This window comes from Galeopterus variegatus, unplaced genomic scaffold (assembly GCF_000696425.1).
Source record: "Galeopterus variegatus unplaced genomic scaffold, G_variegatus-3.0.2 Scaffold12728, whole genome shotgun sequence".
Taxonomy (NCBI): Eukaryota; Metazoa; Chordata; class Mammalia; order Dermoptera; family Cynocephalidae; genus Galeopterus; species Galeopterus variegatus.
Window position 1 is genome coordinate 26,412 of NW_007738839.1, and position 8,124 is coordinate 34,535.

Consider the following 8,124-nt stretch of genomic DNA (forward strand, 5'->3'; position numbering starts at 1 on the left):
TGTTAAAAGTAGAAAAGTGATGTTACAAAAAATGACAGAACACAGAAGTCCAATACTTCATTCTTCCATTATAGGAAGGATTAACTGGTAAAAATTGCCAGTTCTGAATCAAGTTTTTCAGAACTCTGGAATCTAATGAAAAACTAGCAACGGCCAGGGGAATGCATAATGAAAAACAGAACTTGCTAAATTTCAGAAGAGAGTGTGATGACATTTGTGCTTACTCACATATCATCCCCCCATCTACCCATGGGGATGGCAGCCTGAATTCTTGGTATGGCTTGCTGGTATCACAGGGGTACCTTGTTCTAAAAAAATTGTGGTTGCACAGTTTGACTTCTCTGGCGGCTCTCTTAAGGACTGGCTCAGGGGCTTACCTTGTTTTGCACTCATCAGAACTCTCTTAGGGCTGGAGTGGCCTTCCAAGGGTCATTTGTTGGAAGCATATCAAGAAAGGCATATATGCCTGGGGCAAGGGATAACAGGTAAGCAGCAGACAGAGTAAAAAGCAAAGGAAGGAAGAGGCTGGGGAAAGAGCTTTATGGGAGAATAAGGGCTTTGAAAAGAGAATGAAAATATTAGGTATAAAAAGTTACAATATTTAAATAAAAGGAACATAGAAGGCTAAGTGTTAAATCTATTTAAGGCCAAGAAAAAGAATAAAGTTAAAATGGAGAGGGGCCGGCCCGGAGGCGCACTGCTACAGTGCACCGCTTGGGAGTGTGGCGGGGCTCCCGCCGAGGGTTCGGATCCCACATACAGACCGGTTCCCACTCACTGGCTGAGCGAGGTGCGGGCGCAGCGCTGAGGGTTGCGATCCCAATGCCGGTCCCGGTCCGGTACGGGCACGACACTGAGGGTTGCGATCCGTTGCCGGACATGAAAAAAGACAAAAAGGAAAAAAAAAAAATGGAGAGAAAAAAAATATTTATAAAAATAAGAGATTAAGTGTGCCAAAATTAAAGATGAAAGATTTCACACTGGAAGATCCCATAGAGTGCCAAGAGGAGTTTTAAGAAAAATCTATCACCTGGACATATTCACAATGAAAATTTAAGTATCAAAGTAAAGTAATATCTTCTAGAATAATCTAGAAAGAGCAAATAACATATGAAGTAGAAAAAAGGAGATGAACATCAGCCTTTTCAACATCATACTGGACACAAAAAGACAATGAAGTAGGATTTTCAAAGCACTGAAGAAAAAGAATGTTGAACCTATAGTTTTATATCCAACTAAACTGTCTTTCAAACATGATGGAAGGGCTAGTCAATTAGCTCAGTTGGCTACAGTGTGGTGAATACCAACGTCAACGGTTCGGATCCCCATACCGTACAGCCGCGAAAAAAAAGATAAAAGAAAAAGAAATATGATGGTACTCTGGGCACAGGTTTACATGGGTCCATAGGTCTGTTCAGTTTGTAAAAAAACATCAAGTTGTAAAAATGATATTTGCCTTTTTTCTGCACATATATTACACTTCAATAAAAATTTTTAAAAAGCATATGATAGAGGATATGGTAGGGCAGTGGAAGTATAATTTTTACCTTCCTGAATTCTCACATTAAAAATAGAACAACTAAATAAAACCAAGAATACAACCTATGAACAACATTTACAACAAAATTAGGATACAAGAAATCTCCCTGAATTGCAAAATACAAGCACATGGAGAGAAACCACCAACAGACATATGATCTACAGGTATCATCAATTCTGTGGTAATAAGCAGAGAGCATATGCAGACTTGGGAGAAGGAGAATATCCAAACAGCCAATAAGAACTGAGTGGAAAACACAGTGGTCAAACTAGGAAAAGTAGCTAAAATTGGAAGGGATTTTGTCCATTCCAAGAGTAGAGGAATACAAGGGGTCTGAGATAATAGGGTCTACAGAAGCTGGAGCAGTCTAGCCCCAAGAACTCTAATTCAGACCAGTGAAGGCTCCATGTCAGGACACTATGGTAAGAAACTGCTAGAAGTAGAATTAAAACTGGGCAGGACAAGGATAATAAGAGCAAAGGAAAAGAAGATCTAAACAAAAAGGAGGGTAAGAAAGAGAGAAGATACCACAAAAAACAAACTGAAAACAACACAAAAGAGCAGCTCTATGAAGTTAGATAAGCTACCTGAAACAAGCCTCCATCGAAAAGCACAAGACACAGGATGTCATCAAGATGGCAGAATAGACAGTCCCCAGCATCACTCTCCCCCACAACTGATCAATTTACAACTACTGAAAAGCAAAGACTGCCAACCTGGGACCGTGGGAGCTCAGGGAAAGAAGAGGGACCCAAGGAGTTCATGAAGGTGGGAGAAGCTGCAGTGAGAGGAAGAGGGGAACTCTTTGACCATTTCAAGCCCCGGGCACTTCAGGTCCTGCACAGTGAGGGGCAGAAAGAAATTGTAGTACACAGAGCAAGAGCCTGCAAGAGCTGCAGCTGAGCCTTTGCCTGAAGTTGCTTGGAGTCTGCAGGGGAGAAGAGGGCATCGGAGCACATCATACCAAAGAAAGAAAACACCTAGAGGATGGTGAGTCATTGCAAGAGACCCACACAAGGCCTGCCCCACAGGAAGCCTTTGGAGTGCAGTGGGAGGTGGGGAGTAGTGAGGAGGGAGGATGGCCCACCAGGGGAACACTGAAGTGCAACATGGGCAGCTGAGCTGCATTCCAATCAACAGAGGCCTGCTCAGTGGAGACTGGACAGGGTGACAGAACTGAAGGGGGCACAGTTTGCTGGAACACTCAGTCCTGGGCCAAAATTTCCACACAGCCCAGATGTATCTAACCTCACAAGACCCAGGAATGATTACAAGTTCAACAATTAAAACCCGAGCTATGTAAAAAGTTTTCCCCAGAGAGTCAGTAGCAAAGCAGCAATTTAGCTCAACCACAAGGCTCAAGAGCTGGTCCCCAATTTTGAAACTGATTAAAGGACAACAAATTAGTTCCAGTGCAGAGTTTAAGTGGTGGTGGTAGCTAGTAATCCAGCACAAACCTGGGAAAACACACACACACACACACCAGAGACAAAGCTCTGATATCAACCAGTAAAGGTCTACTACCACCAAAGAACACCTATAAAACCTAGAAGAGGTAGTAGCCTCCTCAAATGTCCAAGCATCAAAATAAAGACAGAAAGATGGAGGAAGAACAGAGAAATACGACACCATCAAAGGAAATAAAGTACCAGCAATGGATACAGAGGAGCAGCAGATTTATAACATTTCTGACAGAGAATTCAGAATAACACTCTTAAGAATGTTCAGGGAGTCACAAAAAAATACAGATAGAAAACTGAATGATATCTGGAAAACAATCCAGGAGCAGAATGAGAAACTTGACACAGAAATTGATTCAATTAAAAAACAAAACAAAACAAAACACAGAAATCCTAGAAATAAAGAATACATCATCTAAACTGAAAAACTCAACAGAAAGCTCCAATGGAAGACTTAATCAGAGGAAAGGATCGGTGAGCTCAAAGAGAGTATAGACGAAATTATCTAATTAAAGGAGGAAATAGAATAAGAAAAAAATGAAACAGAAATACAGCAAATATGGGACTCCCTCAAGGGAAATAACTTCTCCATAATTGGCATACCCGAAGGAGAAGAAAAAGGGAGATATAGAAAACATATTATAGGGCCGGCCCGTGGCTCACTCGGTAGAGTGCGGTGCTGATAACACCAAAGCCCCGGGTTCGGATCCCACATAGGGATGGCCGGTTCGCTCACTGGCTGAGCGTGGTGCTGACAACACCAAGTCAAGGGTTAAGATCCCCTTACCAGTCATCTTTAAAAAAAAAAAAAAAGAAAGAAAACATATTATAGGAAGTAATGGCTGAAAATTTCTCAAGTATGGAGAAAGATGACAGCATCCAGGTACAGGTGGCTCAGAGAGAACAGAACTGTGGTTACCACAGGAGGCGGAGGGGGAGGGGGGTCGTGAGAAACTGATTAGTGGACACAAAGAATGATTATGTTTTGTAATAAAGAACATGCTAATTATCCTGATTTGACCATCACACATTGTACACAGACACATGTTAGGACAAACCTAACAAGACAATAACATATACAACAACCACGTAAGAAATAGGCAATATTAAAAGATGTAAGTTGAAACAACAAAATGTCAAAATGTGTGTGTGTTGGGGGGGGGGCAGGGGCGTGACACCAAAGCATAAAGTTGGCTTTGTTTTTTGGGTTTTTTTCCTTAGAAATCAAAGTCAGGTTGTTATTAGTCTAAAATAATGTTATAACCGTAATATGTTTTCTGTAAACCTCATGACACAAAAACTTACAAGAGACATGCTAAAAGTAAATAACAGTACATCAAAATACACTGCTAGAGAAAACCACTCAATCGTAAAGGAAGAGAGTACAAAAGAGAGAAAAAAGGAATAGAATATCAACAAAACAACCAGAAAAAAACCAACAAAATGGCAATAGCAAATCCCTATATATAAATAATAACTCTAAATGTAAATGAATGCCCCAATTAAAAGATAGAATGGCTCAATGCATTATAAAACAAGAACCAACAATGTGCTGCCTATAAGAAACTCACTTCACCTATAAAGACACACACCATCTGAAATTAAAGGGATGGAAAAAGATATTTCATGCAAATGAAAACCAAAAATGAACAGGAGCAGCTATATTTATATCAGGCAAAGTAGACTTCAAGCAAAGAAAATTTTGAAAAGATAAAGTCGTTATATAATAATAAAGGGATCAATTCAACAAGGGGATATAGCAATTCTAAATATATATGCACCTTACTCCAGGACATCCACTATACAAAGCAATTGCTATTAGACCTAATGGGAAAAACAATACTAGTTGGGGACTTTAACAGCCCACTTTCAAAGGACAGATAATCCAGACAGAATATTAACCAAGAAACATCAGATTTAATCTCTACTCTAGGCCAATTGGACCTAACAGGCATATATAGAACATTTCATCCAACAGCTGCAGAATACACATTCTTCTCAGCAGCACATAGAACATCCTTGAAAATAAACCATATATTAGGTCACAAAACAAGTCTCAACAAATTTTAAAAAACTGAAATTATATCAACTACTTTGTCTAACAACAATGTAATAAACTAGAAATCAACAATAAAAGGGGACACTAGAAACCATACGAAGACGTAAATTAAACAAAATGCTACTAACCAATCAATGGCTCAAAGAAAAAATAAAAAAGGAAATTAAAATACTCCTGGGGACTAATGAAAATGAAAACACAACATACCAGAACCTATGGGATACAGCAAAAGCAGTTCTAACAGAGAAAAATTTATAGCAATAAATGTCTAAATCAAAAAAGAAGGAAGATTTCAAATAAACAGCCTAACATTACTCCTCAAGGAACTAGAAACACAAGTACAATAAACCCAAAATCAGTAGAAGGAAAGAAATAAAAGATCAGAGCAGAAATAGATGAATTAGAGATTTAAAAAACAATGCAAAAGAACGATGAAACATAGAATTGGTTTTTGGAAAAGATAAATAAAATCAGTAAACTTCTGGCTAGACTAATAAAGAAAAACCAGAGAGAAGTCTCAAATAAATAAAACTAGAAATGTAAAAGGAGACATTACAACTGATACCACAGAAACACAAAGGATCATAAGAGACTTTTACAGGACAACTCTATGCAAACAAACTGGAAACTTAGAAGAAGTGGGATAAATCCCTAGACACATGTAACTTACTTAAGTTGAATCATGAAGAACTAGAAAACCTAAACACACCAATTACAAGTAATGAGATTGAAGCAGTAATAAAAAGTCTCCTAACAAAGAAAGAACCTGGACCAGATGGCTTCACTGCCAAATTCTTTTTTTTTTTTTTACCGGTAAGGGGATTGCAACCCTTGGCTCGGTGTGGTCTGCACCACATTCAGCCAATGAGCACACCAGCCATCCTTATATAGGATCCGAACCTGTGGCCTCAGCGCTACCAGCGCTGCACTCTCCTGAGTGAGCCATGGGGCCAGCCCATTCACTGCCAAACTCTAACAAACATTTAAAGAACTAATAACAATTCTGCTCAAACTTTTCCAAAAAAATGAACAGGAGGGAATCCAATCTCATTCTATGAGGCCAACACTAAACTTATACCAAAACCAGAAAAAAATACAAAAACCAAAACTATAGACTGATATCCCTAATGAACACAGATGTGAAGATGTTAAATAAAATATTAGCAAACAGAATCCAACAACACATTGAAAAGATCATACACCATGATCAAGTGGGATTCATCCCAGTGGTGCAAAGATGGTTCAACATACACAAGTCAAATGTGTGACATGACACCGACAGAATGAAGGAAAAAAAAAACATATAATCATTTCAATAGATGCAGAAAAGCATTTGATAAAGTGCAACACCCCTTCATCATGAAAGCACTCAAGAAACTAAGTAGAGATAGAATATACATCAACACAATAAAGGCCATATATGACAAACCCACAGCTAATATACTGAATGTTCAAAAAATGGAGGCTTTTTCTCTAAGATCTGGAACAAGACAAGGATGCCCATTTTCTCCACTCTTATTCAATATAATACTGGAAATTCTAGTCAGCGCAATAAGGCAAGAGAAAGCAAATTGGAAAGGAGAACATCAAAGTATTGATGTTTGCAGCTGACATGATCATACACATAGAAAACCCTAAAGACCCCTCCAAATAATTACTAGAACTAATAAGTGAATTCAGTACAGCAGCAGGATACAAAATCAACACACAAAAATCAGTAGCCTTCCTATAAGCCAATAATGAAATAGCTGAAGAAGAAATTAAGAAAGTAATCCCATTCACAATAATTAGCAAACAAACAAACAAACAAACAAACAAAAACCTAGGAGTAAATTTAACCAAGGAGGTGAAAGACCTCTACAATGAAAACTACAAAACATTGGTGAAAAAAACTGAAGAGGACACAAATAATGGAAAGATATCCTATGTTCATGGGTCAGAAGAATTAACATAATCAAAATGTCCATATTACCCAAAGCAATCTGCACATACAACTATCCCTATCAAAATACCACTGCCATTCTTCACAAAAATAGAAAAAATGATCTTAAAATTTGTGTGGAACTCAAAAGACCCTGTACAGCAAAAGTAATCTTGAACAAAAAGAACAAAGTTGGAGGCATCACCCTTCCTGACTTTGAAATATAGTATAAGCACAGGCAACCAAAACAAAAATACACAAATGTGACTATGTCAAACTAAAAAAACTTCTTCATGGCAAGGGACACTATAGTGTTTGCCAACTACACATCAGACAAGAGATAATATCCAGAATACATAAGGAACTGAAACAACTCAACAGCAAACAACAACAAAACAGCCTAATTAAAAAACGGGCAAAGTGGGGGAGGAGGCAAAAGATCTGAATAGATATTTCTAAACAGAAGACATATTAAATGGCCAGCAAGCACATGAAAAAAATGCTCAGAATCACTAATCATCAGGGAAATGCAAATTAAACCACAACAAGATATCATCTCACCCAGTTAGAATGGCTATTATCAACAAGACAGAAAATAACAAATGCTGGAGAGGATGTGGAGAAAAGGGAATCTTCCAACTTTGCTGGTGGGAATGTAAATTAGTACAGCCATTGTGGAAAAGAGTATGGAAGTTCCTGACAAAACTAAAAATGGACCTACCTTGTGACCCAGTTATTCTACTAATGTGTATATACCCAAAAGAAATGAAACCAATGTATCAAGATACCTGCACTCCCATATTCATAGCAATGCTAGACACGATAGCCAAGAGATAAAATCCAACTTAATGCCCACCAATGGATGAATGGATTAAAAAAAAAAAACTGTTATATACACACAATAACATACTATTCAGGGCCAGCCCCGTGGCACACTCAGGAGAGTGCGGTGCTGGGAGTGCAGCAATGCTCCCGCTGCGGGTTTGGATCCTATATATAGGAATGGCTGGTGTGCTCACTGGCTGAGCGCGGTTCGGGTGACACCAAGCCAAGGGTTGCGATTCCCTTACCGTCATGAAAAAGACAAAAAAAAAAAAAAAAAAAAAAAAAAAAAAAAAAAAAAAAAAAAAATTTTTTAAAAAAA